The following is a 17,946-nucleotide window of genomic DNA, read 5'->3' on the forward strand; positions in this document are numbered from 1 at the left end:
CTGAATAGACCCTGGGGGCGGGCCCACCCGTTCGTTTGGGAGACGCCCACTGAGTTCACGCGAGTGGTGCCGTGCACCGCAGGGAGAAGTCCCCGGGAGGAAGTGACTGGTCTCGGAGTGGGGAGAGTAGCATCCCAGCCGGGGAGCGGTCCCGTCCGGATTTTGGCGGACAGGGGAGGAGCATGAACGCGGTGATCAGCTCTATATTCTGTGGTGCTACACTCCCAGCTCTCTGATCCCTCCCCCACCCTCCCCAGGCGGCTTCATTAACATCCGAATACCTGGACCCAGAGGGAGAATTCAGATAGGGATCTGATTGCATTTTTTTTAGCTGATTACCTGGAAAATCTAGTTTCCCAGTGATGACTCGGAGACAGCAGTCCATACCAAACCACATAAAGAAAAAGACCATGACAGCTTCTCCAACCCCCCAAACAAAAGAATCAAAATCTTTCCCAAATGAAGATACAATCCTGGAATTATCAGATACAGAATATAAAAAACTAATTTACAGAATGCTTAAAGATATCACAAATGAAATTAAGATAACTCCAGAAAAAGCCAAGGAACACACTGATAAAACTGTTGAAGAACTCAAAAAGATTATTCAAGAACATAGTGGAAAAATTAATAAGTTGCAAGAATCCATAGAGAGACAGCATGTAGAAATCCAAAAGATTAACAATAAAATTACAGAATTAGACAACGCAATAAGAAGTCAGAGGAGCAGACTCGAGCAATTAGAATGTAGACTGGGACATCTGGAGGACCAGGGAATCAACACCAACATAGCTGAAAAAAAATCAGGTAAAAGAATTAAAAAAAATGAAGAAACCCTAAGAATCATGTGGGACTCTATCAAGAAGGATAACTTGTGAGTGATTGGAGTCCCAGAACAGGGAGGGGGGACAGAAAACACAGAGAAAATAGTTGAAGAACTCCTGACACAGAACTTCCCTGACATCATGAAAGACGAAAGGATATCTATCCAAGATGCTCATCGAACCCCATTTAAGATTGATCCAAAAAGAAAAACACCAAGACATATTATCATCAAACTTGCCAAAACCAAAGACAAACAGAAAATTTTAAAAGCAGCCAGGGAGAAAAGAAAGGTTTCCTTCAAGGGAGAATCAATAAGAATAAGTTCAGACTACTCAGCAGAAACCATGCAGGCAAGAAGGGAATGGGACGACGTATACAGAGCACTGAACAAGAAAAACTGCCAACCAAGGATCATATATCCAGCAAAACTCTCTCTGAAATATGAAGGAGAAATTAAGATATTTACAGATAAACACAAGTTTAGAGAATTTGCAAAAACTAAACCAAGACTGCAAGAAATGCTAAAGGAGATTGTTTGGCCTGATGACCAATAATATCAGGTACCAGCACAATACAAGGTCACAAAACAGAACGTCCTGATATCAACGCAACTGAAATAGGGAAAGCACAAAAACAAACAAATTAAGACTAATTCTAAAAAATAAATAAATAAACAAAATAATACACATAACAGGAAATCATGGAAATTAATAGATAAACGATCACAATAATCAAAAAGAGGGACTAAATATAGGAGGCATTGAACTGCCACATGGAGAGTGATACAAGGCGATATAGAACGATACAAGTTAGGTTTTTACTTAGAAAAATAGGGGTAAATAATAAGGTAACCACAAAAAGGAATACCAATTCCACAACTCAAGAAAAAAGCCAAGAAAAACGTAACGACTCAACAAACACAAAGTTAAACATTATGAAAATGAGGATCTCACAAGCTACTAAGAAAAACGTCTCAGCACAAAAAAGCACGTGGAAAAATGAAATGGCCAACAACACCCATGAAAAGGCATCAAAATGACAGCACTAGAAAGTTATTTATCAATAATTACGCTGAATGTAAATGGACTAAATGCACCAATCAAGAGACGGAGAGTCACGGACTGGATAAAGAAACACGATGAATCTATATGCTGCCTACAAGAGACACACCTTAGACTTAGAGACACAAACAAACTAAAACTCAAAGGATGGAAAAAAGTATATCAAGCAAACAATAAGCAAAAAAGAAGAGGAGTAGCAATATTAATTTCTGACAAAATAGACTTTAGAATTAAATCGGCCACAAAGGATAAAGAAGGACACTATATAATGATAAAAGGGACAATTGATCAGGAAGACACAACCATATTAAATATTTACGCACCTAATGACAGGGCTGCAAGATACATAAATCAAATTTTAACAGAATTGAAAAGTGAGATAGACACCTCCACATTTATAGTAGGAGACTTCAACACACCACTTTCGGACATCCAGTAAGAAGCTCAATAGAGACACGGAAGACCTACTTACAACAATCAACCAACTTGACCTCATAGACTTATACAGAACTCTCCACCCAACTGCTGCAAAATATACTTTTTTTTCTAGTGCACATGGAACATTCTCTAGAATAGACCACATATTAGGGCATAAAACAAATCTTTGCAGAATCCAAAACATCGAAATATTACAAAGCATCTTCTCAGACCACAAGGCAATGAAGCTAGAAATCAATAACAGAAAAACTAGGGAAAAGAAATCAAATACTTGGAAAATGAACAATACCCTCCTGAAAAAAGACTGGGTTATAGAAGACATCAAGGAGGGAATAAGGAAATTCATAGAATGCAACGAGAATGAAAATACTTCCTATCAAAACCTCTGGGACACAGCAAAAGCAGTGCTCAGAGGCCAATTTATATCGATAAATGCACACATACAAAAAGAAGAAAGAGCCAAAATCAGAGCACTGTCCCGACAACTTGAACAAATAGAAAGTGAGCAACAAAAGAACCCATCAGGCACCAGAAGAAAACAAATAATAAAAATTAGAGCTGAACTAAATGAATTAGAGAACAGAAAAACAATTGAAAGAATTAACAAAGCCAAAAGCTGGTTCTTTGAAAAAATTAACAAAATTGATAAACCATTGGCTAGACTGATTAAAGAAAAACAGGAAAGGAAACAAATAACCCGAATAAGAAACGAGAAGGACCACATCACAACAGAGCCAAATGAAATTAAAAGAATCATTTCAGATTACTACGTAAAATTGTACTCTAACAAATTTGAAAACCTAGAAGAAATGGATAAATTCTTGGAACAATACTACCTACCTAAACTAACACATTCAGAAGAAGAACAACTAAATAGACCCATAACAAAAAAAGAGATTGAAACGGTAATCAAAAAACTTCCAACCAAAAAAAGTCCTGGCCCAGACGGCTTCACTGCAGAGTTCTACCAAACCTTCAGAGAAGACTTAACACCATTACTATTGAAGGTATTTCAAAGCATAGAAAAAGACGGAATACTACCCAACTCATTCTATGAAGCTACCATCTCCCTGATACCAAAACCAGGTAAAGACATTACAAAAAGAGAAAATTTTAGACCTATATCCTCAACAAAATGCTAGCCAATAGAATCCAACAACACATCAAAAAAATAATTCACCCTGATCAAGTGGGATTTATACCAGGTATGCAAGGCTGGTTTAATATCAGAAAAACCATTAATGTAATCCATCACATAAATAAAACAAAAGATAAAAACCACATGATCTTATCAATTGATGCAGAAAAGGCATTTGACAAAGTTCAACACCCATTTATGATAAAAACTCTTACCAAAATAGGAATTGAAGGAAAATTCCTCAACATAATAAAGGGCATCTATGCAAAGCCAACAGCCAAGATCACTCTAAATGGAGAGAACCTGAAAGCATTTCCCTTGAGAACGGGAACCAGACAAGGATGCCCTTTATCACCGCTCTTATTCAACATCGTACTTGAAGTCCTAGCCAGGGCAATTAGGCTAGACAAAGAAATAAAGGGTATCCAGATTGGTAAGGAGGAAGTAAAGCTATCACTATTTGCAGATGACATCTTATACACGGAAAACCCTAATGAATCCTCCAGAAAACTACCGAAACTAATAGAAGAGTTTGGAAGAGTCTCAGGTTATAAAATAAACATACAAAAATCACTTGGATTCCTCTACATCAACAAAAAGAACACCGAAGAGGAAATTACCAAATCAATACCATTCACAGTAGCCCCCAAGAAGATAAAATACTTAGGAATAAATCTTACCAAGGATGTAAAAGACCTATACAAAGAAAACTATAAAACTCTGCTACAAGAAATTCAAAAGGACATACTTAAGTGGAAAAACATACCCTGCTCATGGATAGGAAGACTTAACATAGTAAAAATGTCTATTCTACCAAAAGCCATCTATACATATAACGCACTTCCAATCCAAATACCAATGGCATATTTTAAGGGCATAGAGAAACAAATCACTAATTTCATATGGAAGAGAAAGAACCCCCGGATAAGCAAAGCATTACTGAAAAAGAAGAAAGTGGGAGGCCTCACTCTACCTGATTTCAGAACCTATTATACAGCTACAGTAGTCAAAACAGCCTGGTACTGGTACAACAACAGGCACATAGACCAATGGAACAGAACTGAGAACCCAGATATAAATCCATCCATGTATGAGCAGCTGATATTTGACAAAGGACCAGTGTCAGTCAATTGGGGAAATGATAGTCTTTTTAACAAATGGTGCTGGCATAACTGGATATCCATTTGCAAAAGAATGAAACAGGACCCATACCTCACACCACGCACAAAAACTAACTCCAAGTGGATCAAAGACCTAAACATAAAGACTAAAACGATAACGATCATGGAAGAAAAAATAGGATCAACCCTAGGAGCCCTAATACAAGGTATAAACAGAATACAAAACATTACCAAAAATGATGAAGAGAAACCAGATAACTGGGAGCTCCTAAAAATCAAACACCTATGCTCATCTAAAGACTTCACCAAAAGAGTAAAAAGACCACCTACAGACTGGGAAAGAATTTTCAGCTATGACATCTCCGACCAGCGCCTGATCTCTAAAATCTACATGATTCTGTCAAAACTCAACCACAAAAAGACAAACAACCCAATCAAGAAGTGGGCAAAGGATATGAACACACATTTCACTAAAGAAGATATTCAGGCAGCGAACAGATACATGAGAAAATGCTCCCGATCATTAGCCATTAGAGAAATGCAAATTAAAACTACGATGAGATTCCATCTCACACCAACTAGACTGGCATTAATCCAAAAAACACAAAATAAGAAACGTTGGAGAGGCTGCGGAGAGATTGGAACTCTCATACACTGCTGGTGGGATTGTAAAATGGTACAACCACTTTGGAAATCCATCTGGCGTTATCTTAAACGGTTAGAAATAGAACTACCATACAACCCAGAAATCCCACTCCTCAGAATATACCCTAGAGATACAAGAGCCTTCACACAAACAGATATATGCACACCCATGTTTATTGCAGCTCTGTTTACAATAGCAAAAAGCTGGAAGCAACCAAGATGTCCGTCAACGGATGAATGGGTAAATAAATTGTGGTATATTCACACAATGGAATACTACACATCGATAAAGAACAGTGACGAATCTCTGAAACATTTCATAGGAATCTGGAAGGCATTATGCTGAGCGAAATGAGTCAGTTGCAAAAGGACAAATATTGTATAAGACCACTATTATAAGATCTTGAGAAATAGAAAAAACGGAGAAGAACACATACTTTTGTGGTTACAAAGGGGGGAGGGAGGGAGGGAGGGAGAGGGCTTTTTATTGATCAATCTGTAGATGGGAACTGCTTTGGGTGAAGGGAAAGACAACACTCAATACAAGGAAGGTCAGCCTAATTGGACTGGACTAAAAGCAAAGAGGTTTCCGGGATAAAACGAAAGCTTCAAAGGTCAGCGGAGCAGGGGCTGGGGTCTGGGGAACTTGGTTTGAGGGGACTTCTAAGTCAATGGGCAAAATAATTCTATTATGAAAACATTCTGCATCCCACTTTGAATTGTGGCGCCTGGGGTCCTAAATCCCAACAAGCGGCCATCTAAGATACATCAATTGGTCTCAACCCACCTGGAGCAAAGGCAAAGGAAGAACACCAAGGTCACACGACAACTAAGAACCCAAGAGACAGAAAGGGCCACATGAACCAGAGACCTACATTATCCTGAGACCAGAAGAACTAGTTGGTGCCCAGCCACAATCGATGTCTGCCCTGTCAGGGAGCACAACAGACAACTCCTGAGGGAGCAGGAGACCAATGGGATACAGACCCCAAATTCTCATGAAAAGACCATACCTAATGGTATGACTGTGACTAGAGGAATCCCAGAGACAATGCTCTCCAGAACTTCTGATAGCACAGGACAGGAACCATCCCCGAAGACAAATCATCAGGCATGAAAAGGACTGGTCAGTGGCGGGGAGAGAGATGCTGATGAAGAGTGAGCTAATTAAATCAGGTGGACACTGGAGAGTGTGTTGGCAACTCTTGACTGGAGAGGGGATGGGAAGATAGAGAGAGAGGGAAGCTGGCAAAATTGGCAAGAAACGAGAGACTGAAAGGGCTGACTCAATAGGGGGAGAGCAAGTGGGAAAAGGGAGTAAGATGTATGTAAACCTACATGTGACAGACTGGAATGGTAAATGTTCACTTGAAGCTTAATAAAAATTAATTAAAAAAAATTAGTTATGAAAGATGCATTTCCAGCTATGGGTGGATGTACAAAAATATCTAGTGTTCAACGTCCACAGTCTCCTTTTTAATCGAGTTTTTTGTTATTGTTGTTCTCAACATTGTTGTAATGTTTCTGTCTCTGCAACCAGAGTCATAGATGTGAAACCCACCTGTGCCTGGGTTGGCACATCTGCTGTGGCTCCCAGATGCTTTGGCTCTCTGAAGCCTCCTATCTGCCCTGCTGGAGTGGCTCCTGCTCAGACATGAAGGTCTGTATCCTGCCTGTCCTGTCCAGACACCAAGCTCCAGTGACTGGCTTACACTAGCATCAGAGCTACCACTTCTCTTTGGAACTGCAAGGCTGAAAAAAAATATATCCACATTTCTTATATTCTTAATGTCCCTATACTAGCTTCATTTCTTTTACCTACCACACACTCAACACCCTCCTGTCTTTTGACAAACAAACAAAACAAAAAATTCCTTGGACCCTCTTCTTCTCCAACTCTTTGAAGGTGAAGCTTACACTCTGCTACCTCATCTTCTCATGACAGACTTGACCACCTCTTCCCTCTTGAAACACTGTTCTGGCACTCCTCCCCCTTCTTTGGTTGCTGTATTCTTCTCTCACCTTTTTCCTTCTTCTCCAGGGTCACTGCATTGCACAAGTCCAGAGGCACCCACCCCAGCACAGTCAGAAGTTGTGCAGTGTATGACCTGTACGATCACATGTGGCACTCCTGCCTCTTGTTTTGTTTTGTGTTTTCCCCTTGATTGTGGGGTTTTCCAGAGTTCTAGCTTACACGGTCCATGGTCATGCTACAAGCACCCCCTAGGCAATCTCATTTACTCCCTTCAACTTAATTAATATGTGTTCTCACCCTAATGACTCTCAAAACACTATCTCTTGCCTCTATCTCCTGTCTAAGCTAATCACATTTCTGAGCTTCTACCCTCTTCACCAGGATGCCCATGTAACTCAGCAAATTCTCTGTTCAACATCAAATGTTTCCTCATCTTTTGTCACTTAATTTCACTACTACATTACTCATCTAGTTGACAAACCAGGACATTCACTATCCTTTCCTTATTCCATAAATGCAAAACAGTATTGATTCTTCTTCCACCAAACCAAAAAAATCCACTGCCCATGGAGTTGATTCCGGTGCAGAGTGACTCCAGTGGGTTTCCAAGGCTATAATCTTTACAGAAGCAGACTGCCACATCTTTCTCCTGCAGAGCCACTGGTGGTTTCAAACTGCCGAACTTTGAGTTAGCAGTTAATGACTTTAATCACTGCGCCACCAGGGCTCCAATTGTCCTACAGAGAACCCCAAATTAACCTGTGCAAAATGGAATTTGTTTTACCCCTACACTAGTTCTGCAGTAGGTTTCACTGAAGAATGGCTCCCAAATACCTAGTGTGGGTGACACCCTGCACATGATGCCTTGGCCAGCTGCACCTGCCCAGCACCACCCGGCCCGCCTTCTCCTCGCTGTCCTTGACCACTCACTCGCCAGACCTCCTGTAATGTCTCATACTTGCACAGCTGAGTCACTGCTCTGAGCAGAGCCCCGCACTCCACAGGCCACTGAGTCTTAAGTGAGCCATCAAGGTTTGTTGTGCTAAACCTGCAAGATTGGGTGGGTCGGGTAACGTATGTTTGGTGAATTAATCAGTGAATAAGTGCTAAATGCATTCCGACTTTCACTGCAGCTTCTGCCTGACAGGTCAAAGACCGGGGTGTGTTTGAATTTTGATAGAGTTCAGCTGTGTCCCATCCAGCTTCACTTCAAAAATGCCAAATGGGGCAAAAGTCTACAGAGTTCAGTGTGTTCACTACTGTTACGTGATAATTTAAAGCCAATAAACTATGTCAGTTATATGTATAAAAAAAAGGTATTAAAAATTCTGTTTCAAAGGCCAAAGTAACCCTTGAGGGTTAAATTAAAAATAATAAAATAATCTAGCTGGAATGGAAATTGGAAAGAGCTGAAGATATCCTATTTTTGTCTTGAACAAGATGACATTTTTATCAGCTGGATAAATTTTTTCATGACTGAGCATTTTCCCATCCCCACCCCACCTTTTCCCTTTAGTTTTATATTATCTGGAAGCCAAGTAAGCTTTTTACATAATGGAACTGTCTGTAAGTTAAATATTTAAAACTTTCCATTTTATATAGTCCTATATTTAAGACATTTGGGGGAAATCCTAATCAACCAAATAGCCCTAAGCTTATATATTTTTCTCTTGGAATCTCAGAGGTTTTTAGAGTATATTCGCTTTCTGATCACTGTCACTCTCCCCACTGCTGAGGGATTCTAAGATCATCACATTTCTTAACCGGTAACTAGGAGTTTGAAAGCATGACCCAGTGATCCTGGAATAAAATGGAATCAACAGAAACTAAGGAAGTACTACTGCTTCCGAGCATTGAACAGGCTCCCTACACATATTGTGTTCATTCTTAGAAATGTTTCACTCACAACTTCTATTTCCAAAAGAATGGCTTTATTAACGTATATAGGGTGAAGAGTGAGGTTTTCTAAATGGTAGTAGGCTATGCGGTAAATGTATTTGCTTTGAACACACAGTGGTATCTTTATAAATGGAATCAAGGTAAAAAATCTGGGGGTTGGTTTGCATTTTTCTAAACTTAAAGCCACAATCAACTCATCTTTAAACACAGTGAAGCTTTCTTATCTATGGTTGAATACAGTATTTTCTGTATTCAGATTTAAAAATGTTTAAAATGAAGCTAAAAAATCAAGAACATTATAATAATAACACTATCTAACATTTATTAAAAATAAAATTCTTACAGGCTAAAAATGCTATTTACATTCTTTTCGATGTTATGGTGGAAGTACATATATAATTCATTATAGTTTAACAAAAGCTATTATTTAAAAATCAGAGAATTTCATTTTGGATTTCCATATTTCCTTGAAAAACATGGCAAGATCAGCAACACTAGCCCAAATTCCCAGAGGGTTGTACCCAGCTGAGTGGCTGACCCTCAGATAGGGTGGCTATGCCCTCTGCCTGCAGCGACAACCCACTCTCTGCTGCCAGCTTCTGACTCACATATTCAGCACTCCAACGTCAGTTCCATCCATCTTCCTACTCACACAGTGTCTTGTCTTTCCACCAGCCCACTTCCCTCAAATCACTTTACCAGCCAGGCTCTTCTAGGTATTCGGTCACTCCTGTCCTTAAGTGAAAACATAATAGTAATAGCTAACACCGACAATTGGCAAAGAACATTCAAAATTTTAAGGTACTTAGCATTGCAGAAGGGGTTGACAAAGGCCCACTGGGTTTCCAAGGAGCACCTGGTAGATTCAAACTGCTGACCTTTTGGTTAGCAGCCAAGCTCTTACCCACTGTGCCACCAGGGCTCCATTCTGTAAAAATCCTTCCCCTAGGGAGCACTTAGCACCTAGTTTGGTGTTTCCCCCCAATGGCTGCTCTGTGGCCATGGTTGCTCTTGATCCTCAACAAAACTCTTTACTTTTAATTTTAAACAGACTGTGATTTTTAGCTCTTCTACATTTTTGGTATCAGAAGTCATGATTTTGAGCTCTATAACATGGCACTTTGTAGGGTAATGCTATGCGCCTATACGGATCCCCTCTCTAATAGAATCAGCTTTGCTCTTCCCTGAAGCATGCTGGGGATGAATTCGGGATGAACTCGGGCCAGGGTACAAGGCCGGGAGGGGCATGACTGGGCCAGGAGCCAAAAACGCCAAAGAATGCCTTAACAACAAGAAAACATCTGGGCCTGGACATGAAGCCGCTGGGAACACTGACTGCCCAAGGATGTGGGAGAAAACTATGAACCTTGGTTCCAGCCGGAATGGTATATAAGCTTGGATCCCTTGTTAGGTGGTTGCGGAAAATATTCCAGCCAGCCGCCACTGGAGAGCAGCTGCTTGCCCATGTCAGTAAGTTTCCCTGAACGCATGAATCTGGAAAGAGCTACGTGTCAGTTCTTCGAATTATCTGCCAGGACACACAGTGAGGGTCTTTCCCTGCTGGGGCTGTCCCCTGATACACTTATAAAGGCTGGCTATTTGCTTAAGCATTTAACTTGCATTACATTCCCTACAGGGTAAACACTGTTAGTGTTCCCTTTGTACAGAAGAGGAAACTGAGTCACCTGGAGGTCAAAAACCCACCCAAGGCCACACTCACTCAGTAAATCAGGGGTTCAGCCTGAGAACGCAGACATGAGCTCTACTGAACTCTCAGCAGAGCTCCTCACACTGCATCCCCGGTGTCAATGTCCTTTCACTCTCTCAAGGGGGTGAGAAGTAGGGGTGAGGAGAGGCTCTGGCAGCCCCTCATAGTACCACCTCCACCTGCTACCAGGTGCTCTGGAAACGCATATGCATAAGAATCCCCATGAAAAGATTATTCTACTGCAGGGCAGGTCTCTTACACAATGAATTCAACCTTAACGTTTAAAAAATTGAACACCAATCCTTTGACATTAGGGTTTTAAAAACAGGTGACATAAAAATCTAGCACAGCGGTTAAGAGCATGGCCTCTGGCCCCTGGCAGATCTGGATTTGGACAGTGCACCAGCTGAGCGACTTTGAGCAGTTACTGGATTTTTCTAACCCCCAGTCACCTGTACTTTCAAGGGGTTAAGAGTTATATATACTTACCAAAATAGTAATATGATCAGCTACTTCATAAGAGGTGCTCACTGCATTCCCGTGAAATGTTGCATTTGGGATTAATTTTACAATGATGATGATGATTAAAAAGAACAGCACACGCTTCTTGTTGTGTGGGAAGCATTGGTCTGAGCATGTTGAGCTGCAATATTTCTTCTACTCTTCACTATAACTCCATGAGGTAGGTATTATCGGCCCTACGTTAAGGATGAGGGAACTGAGGCTTAGAAAATAGAAGTGGCTTGCTCATGACCACATACCTGGCGGTAGAGCCAGATTTAGCTAACTAAGAGTTGCCATTTGCTAACACGGAAAAGGCATCTTGACTAAATCAAAGGAAGCAAACAGTTCTGGAGTGGGCCCCTCGGAAGGCTCAGGTTGTTAATGGCACAGAGAGACATCTTAACCTAGGGTGGAAATTCTGTGCTCAGGTGGAAAAGCACAGACATTTCTTGATTTTGCTCAAGCTCAAAATTTTTAAATCTTTGAGATCTTCAGTAATTTTATCTTCATATTTTAAGGCAAAGAACTTTGTCATCTTTTTCCTATTATTTCTCCCCTTGAAAGCCTTTGAAAGTACCAATATTTATCCTACTCGTGACTCTTTTCAGTATCATAGACCCCAGAGACCCAGCAGTAATGATCTATCTAACTACCAGTTGTATTAGGTGCCTGAGGTCTGCACCTCAGCCCTCTACTGAAAAAGGACAGTTTCAGTGATGCCCTGGCACTTGATCAGACAAGCTGTCCTTCTCTAAGGCTTTCTTGTGATCTTCCAGAAAACTGTCATTACAAAAACGCAAATTTATGCTCATGAGTATGATGGCCCATATATTTGTGCTCTGCCACCTGCACAACCATGAGCTAGAGAGAATTGTCTTTTCAGCTTTTACAATGATATTTGGAAGCATATAAAATTAACAAAATTCTTAATAAAAGTTACCATGAAAATGTGTGGAATATATATATATATATGTATATATATATGTGTATATATATACATATATACACACATATATATACACATATATATAAACCAAAAAGCAAACCCATTGCCGTTGAGTTGATTTCAACTCATAGCAACCCTATAGGACAGAGTAGAACTGTCGCATACGGTTTCCAAGGCTGTAATCTCTACAGAAGCAGACTGCCACATTCTTCTTCCACACATCGGCTGGTGGGTTCGAACAGGCAACCTTTTGCCATTGCACCACTAGGGCCCCTGTGTGTGTGTGTGTGTGTGTGTGTGTGTATAAATACACATACACATGTATATATATATATATCACTAACCAGAAGATGAAAGATATGGCAATCTGCAGTCTGCTTCTGTAAAGATTACAGCCTTGGAAACCCTATGGGGCAGTTCTACTTTGACCTGTAGAGTAGCTATGAGTCAGAATCGACTCCACAGCAGTGGGTTTGGTTTTGGGGTATAAATATATATATATATATATACACACACACACATAAACAAACAAAAAAACCAAACCCAGTGCCGTCCAGTCGATTCTGACTCATAGTGACCCTATAGGACAGAGTAGAACTGCCCCATAGAGTTTCCAAGGAGCGCCTGGCGGATTCGAACTGCCAACCCTTTGGTTAGCAGCCGTAGCATTTAACACTACGCCACCAGGGTTTCCATATATATACATATATATACATACACATACATAATTCTCTATGCAACTAGCACTAACTTGAATTTTTCATTACCAAACTAAATTCTCATTTCATGATTATGACCAAAAAATCTATAATGATGATCTTCTTAAAATTTCTAGCTCAAATTCCCAGGAGTTTTAGGTTATTTCTCTCTACCCAAGAATGGGCTTGAAACATTGAACACAATTCTTCCCAAGGACATGACATAATCCACAAAAAATACTGTGGAGCAGGCAACCTTTGAATCAACATGTCCTTTCAGCATTTTTCCTTTCCTTCTCTCATGGTATAAAGCTTGGAAATTATAATAATAAAAGATTTGCACTTCCCATGTATTATTTAATTTAATCTAAATAACAGCTCAATGTTCCAGGTTTCTTATCCCCATATTAAAGGCAAGGAGGTAGGATTTGAACCCAAGTCTGTTTGACTCCTAAACTCTGGTTTATTCTACCATCCCACAATGCCTCCTAAATGCTGATTAGTAGTAGCTGCTTAGTAAGGCTTTTACGCACCAAAAGCTCCACGGGCCCATTTGAGTCTCTCTCTTGGGAACCCGGTAACACACTGGGAATGGGTAGCACTTCAAGCATTTGGAGGTGGGGACATGCCCCTCCTGGGAGGCACACTTAATACACAGCATAGCAATGAGCAGAGGAAACTCAATTTGCCATGGCGTAATAAATTAGAACCACTTTCTGAAGTTAAATTAGTTCTTCCCAAATGGGACAGATGCATGCTGACCCAACTAAAGGAAATATGAAAAGGGATACATTGAGAACCTATGTGGGAAAATTATTGGAAGAAGAATGAGGACGAAAATTCTCAATGGTGAGTTCTGGAAGATATTAGGAAAGATAACTGCACCTGGAACAAATACATTGAGCTCAACTCATTATTGTTCACATTTTCTAGGCTGGCAGATCAGATCCATGACAGTGTTTGAAAAGTGAAGGCACCTCTTCCAAGTATGTCATCAGGGAAAGCAGGAGGAATTCTAATGTAAAGAATGGCCTTTAGTCTGTCCTAGTGTTGTCAGTCACTGGGCCAACTCTCTAATTTGATATTTTAACAAAAATTCTATTGAAGGAATGAAAAATCTGTGGGAAAGCCTGTGTTCAGTTTGGCTGTAACAGTATGCTCTGCCTTACAAGCAAAACAAACATATTTAACAAGCAGAATGAGTGCAAATAACAGTTTCACATCAAACTAGTGGCAGGGAGGTATTTACAAGGGTGGCAATTAACCGCAAAACTTTCTCTACGCCAGTTGAAACGTTTTAACTAAGGTAATATTTCCTTTCTTTTTTTTTTTTGGCTTTAAAGAAGAGAAATTAATTTTCTCACAGCTCTGGAGGCTAAATGTCCAAATCAGGGTATTGGCCATGTTGATTCCTTCTGTGAGCATCTGTGAGCATCTCTCCTAGTTTCTGGTGTCTGCCGGGGATACGTGGCATTCCTTTGCTTGTAGACCATTCTTACCTGTTGTCTGTCTTCCCCTCTGTGTGTCTGTCTGTACTGGCCTTTTTATAACTCAGTCATAATTAGATTTAGAACCCACCCTACTTGGGTATGATCTAGTTAACACAACAAAGAAAACCCTATTTACAAACAGGATTTCCTCCAGAGGTATAACCAAACCCATTGCCATAGAGAGGATTTCAACTCATAGTGACCCCATGAGACAGAGCAGAACTGCACCCCCCCCCCCCGCCCAGTTTCCAAGGCTGTAATCTTTACTGAAGCAGACCGCCACATCTTTCTCTTGCAGAGCAGCTGGTGGGCTCGAACCAACAACACTTTGGCCAGCAGCCAAGCACTCAACCACTGTGCCACCAGGGCTCCTTTCCAGAAGTGTAGGGGTTAGAATTTCAACACATATTTTGTGGTGGTGGTGGTGGGCGGGGGGAGACACAATTTAATCTATAACATTCTTTCTTTCATAAACTTCCCATATAGTTAGATACATGGGAAGTGCAGAAGGAGCCCCAGTGAGGCAGTGCTCAGAAGCCCAGCTGCCAATCAGAAGGTCAGCAGTTGAAAGCCACCAGCTGCTCTAAGGCAATATTTCTAAAAGTATAAATAATTTTGACATGAAAGTTTAGTGATATGGAAGTTAGTGATATGACTGCAGCTGTGACAACTTCAATGGAATCTTTGGATACAGAACTGACCATTAGTTGTTGTTGGTGTTAGGTGGCCTCCAGTTGGTTCAGACTCATAGGGACCCTATAGTTAGAAAGTGTAAACGAACCCTGCTTATTTAGCTGAGAGGAGAGAGAATGCCTCAGCACTTGCTGAGGACCTTCTTTAAGGTAGTCAAAACAACACGGTCATCTATAAGCCCTAATTTACTTGAACTCAGTGAAGCTTTTCCTAAGCCAGCGGCAGAACACTCAACCAGCTGAGCTTTGTTCTTCAAAGGGCAAACTTCAACAAAAGTCAAATGTTAGCAGGAGCGTAGAAGTAAAACCCTCCGTTTAATTTCACAATGGAGTGCTTTATTTTAGTTCCGAAATCCCCCCAATTAGACCTACCAGCACCTCAAAATTTAAAACTTCCTCATACAAGTTCCAGCAGAGAGGGGCGGTGTCGCGCCCTCAGGCAGGGACTCGTGCGAACTTACAGGGCTGTGGTCTGCTGTAGCACCTTGGGGATGTGAGCTAGCTCAAGTGCGAGCAGCTGATGGTGCTCTTAAAGCAACGGCACCGGCTGGGCCAGGGCTGAACGGGCAGGCGTCTCAGGGCCAGGAGACACTGCGTGGCCCCGAAGAGGAGCCCGGGCTCCATCGCTCGGTTGGCTGAGAGACAGGCAGGCAGCAGGAGGAACAGCAGCAGCGCCGGCTGCCGGGCTGACCCAAGCTCGGAAGTAGTCGCTGGGTGCGGCTCCCAAGGCAGACAGATTCCTCGGCCAGTCGGGGTGGAAGGAGATCACCTACAGGGCCGTTGGGTGCTGCAGCTCCGGGCGGCACTGGACTCCCAGGGGCAGATGCCATCAGCGCAAAAGCTCTTTTCTACAGCAAACCTCCTCTTTAAGCAGCACAAAGCAAATACACACTTTCCCAAAGTTGCGTCCGCTGCTCACTTTCTGTAAGCCCCAGCCTTACCTAGCCCCCGCTTCCTTTTGAAGTTCAAGTTGATTAATAATTTATTGAATTGAAGCAGAATAGCTTTTCTTTTTATCTGGTAACATTACCAAATCCTAAGGGGCAGGCAGAGTGCTAATTAGCTGATCTAGGCGCATGTATTCCTTCCCTTACTCCAAACTATGCTGGAGGAGGGGGGTCATTTCTTTCTATATGTTCTGCCCCTGAAAGCCAAAGCGCTTCACTCATGTAAGTTTCAGACCCGCTACTTCTGATCTTTTCCTCTAATATTTAGGGCCTTTTTTAACACTGCGTTCAGAACGGTGAAATCCTGGGCATGCCTGCGGAGGCCTCACGCTGACAGACGTGAGCACGTACAGAGCAGAGCTGGGCTTCGCGCAGCACCGGGTGGGGCGGGGGCGTTCAGGGCGGTGGGCGCTGCGAAACCTCCCGGGCACGCAGCCCCTCCTAGGAAGTCGCGGGAGAAGGCAGCAGACGTTTTCCAGAAAAATGCCTTGCAGTTACATGTATCTTTCTTGCTCGTCTTCTAAAAGCTTTTATTTTTTTAATCTTTAAAGACTACAGTCTCATCCCTAAAATTGCACTTTTATAGAAAAATATAAAAGTAATAGAAAAACTAATTAAAACTTGGACGGGTCAATTTAGGCAAAAAATGCTAGGTAACCAGACTGGGTGACAAACCTAGTGAGTGGAGAACTAGTTTTGTCAAATGTTTTACCAACTTCAGGAGGGAAGAAAAATCCGTCTGCCTTCTCTGTGCAATAACTTTTCAGCCCCCTTACATTCTGCTGAACCAGGGGCGCTCCTTGGAAACTCTATGGGGCAGTTCTACTCTGTCCTATAGGGTAGCTGTGAGTCTGAATGGACTGGACCACAACGGGTTGGGTTTGGTTTGGTAGGTAAACACTGCCCTCTTTTGGTAAAATGGTCAAACATCATTGTGAGGTTTTATTTTTGGATTAAAATGCAAAAAGGAAGACATGAAGAAACAAATTAATCTTCATGAACAAGGATATTTTTTAAAAATAAACATAAGTATGTTTAACATTGTTTATTGTCTAAATATACCAATAAAAAAGGCAAATGTCTTCCTTTCAATCCCTACCCACACAATTCCTATGCTCTTGCCAGGCTGCAATTTGACGGACTTGAAGAGACATGCAGGTTTGTGCAGTTATGTGTTCAAAATGTCTATTCATATGTATTCAGAAGGCATTTTTTCCAAAAGAAAGAATAAAAATTTTCCATGTTAGAAACCCAAGCTACCATTCAGTTAAAACAGTGTGTTGATGCCCTACTGTAACCGAATGCCAGTCGGGTTCTTGTCCTGTCTTATCAGCTGATTGAAGTAAGACGGATACTGATTGCAATGGAAACAGAAAGTGGCAAGTTTATTGTCCGCGCATACAAGAAGCGCCGTGGGGTCTAGTGACCTTAAGGCCACGTGCTCGCAGACTAAGGGGGCTGGGGAGCTTTTTGTTTCCAATGACCTCAGGGGGTTGGGTTTCTGCCTTTAACCCTCCCATGCCTATATTTGGGGGTGGGTGGGGGAGGGGGTCAGTTGAAGGATGTGATCTCAATCTGTGCATGCTTCAAGGTGTAACTAGGGCTAGTCAGTGGACGGAGCCACTACCTGCTGCAACTTCCAGCTCAAAACAAGCTTGTGGTTAGCAAGACAAAGAGAGGGGTTTTCAAAGGATTGGGTTTTCAGTATGGCTGAGCAGCCTGTTTCACTACTACAAGTACAGGGATGAGAACCACAAGGGACAGAGGGATCATACCCACAAGGACTGCAAGTTCCTTCCTATATATAGTGTCTTGGGGCAGCAATCCAACTGAAAACAACTAAATGTGCTGGGTAAAAT

General features: G+C 41.5%; 1 long non-coding RNA gene across 1 annotated transcript; it reads right to left on the reverse strand.

Moving 5' to 3' along the window:
- Positions 1 to 3,394: 3,394 nt before the first annotated feature.
- LOC135228051 (uncharacterized) lies at positions 3,395 to 14,680 on the reverse strand. Its single transcript, XR_010318252.1, has 2 exons — positions 11,300 to 14,680; positions 3,395 to 9,832 (listed from the first exon to the last, which is right to left on the reverse strand). It is a non-coding gene; the product is annotated as an uncharacterized LOC135228051 (long non-coding RNA).
- Positions 14,681 to 17,946: the final 3,266 nt, after the last annotated feature.

Source organism: Loxodonta africana, chromosome 18, assembly GCF_030014295.1.
Source record: "Loxodonta africana isolate mLoxAfr1 chromosome 18, mLoxAfr1.hap2, whole genome shotgun sequence".
NCBI classification, from domain to species: Eukaryota; Metazoa; Chordata; class Mammalia; order Proboscidea; family Elephantidae; genus Loxodonta; species Loxodonta africana.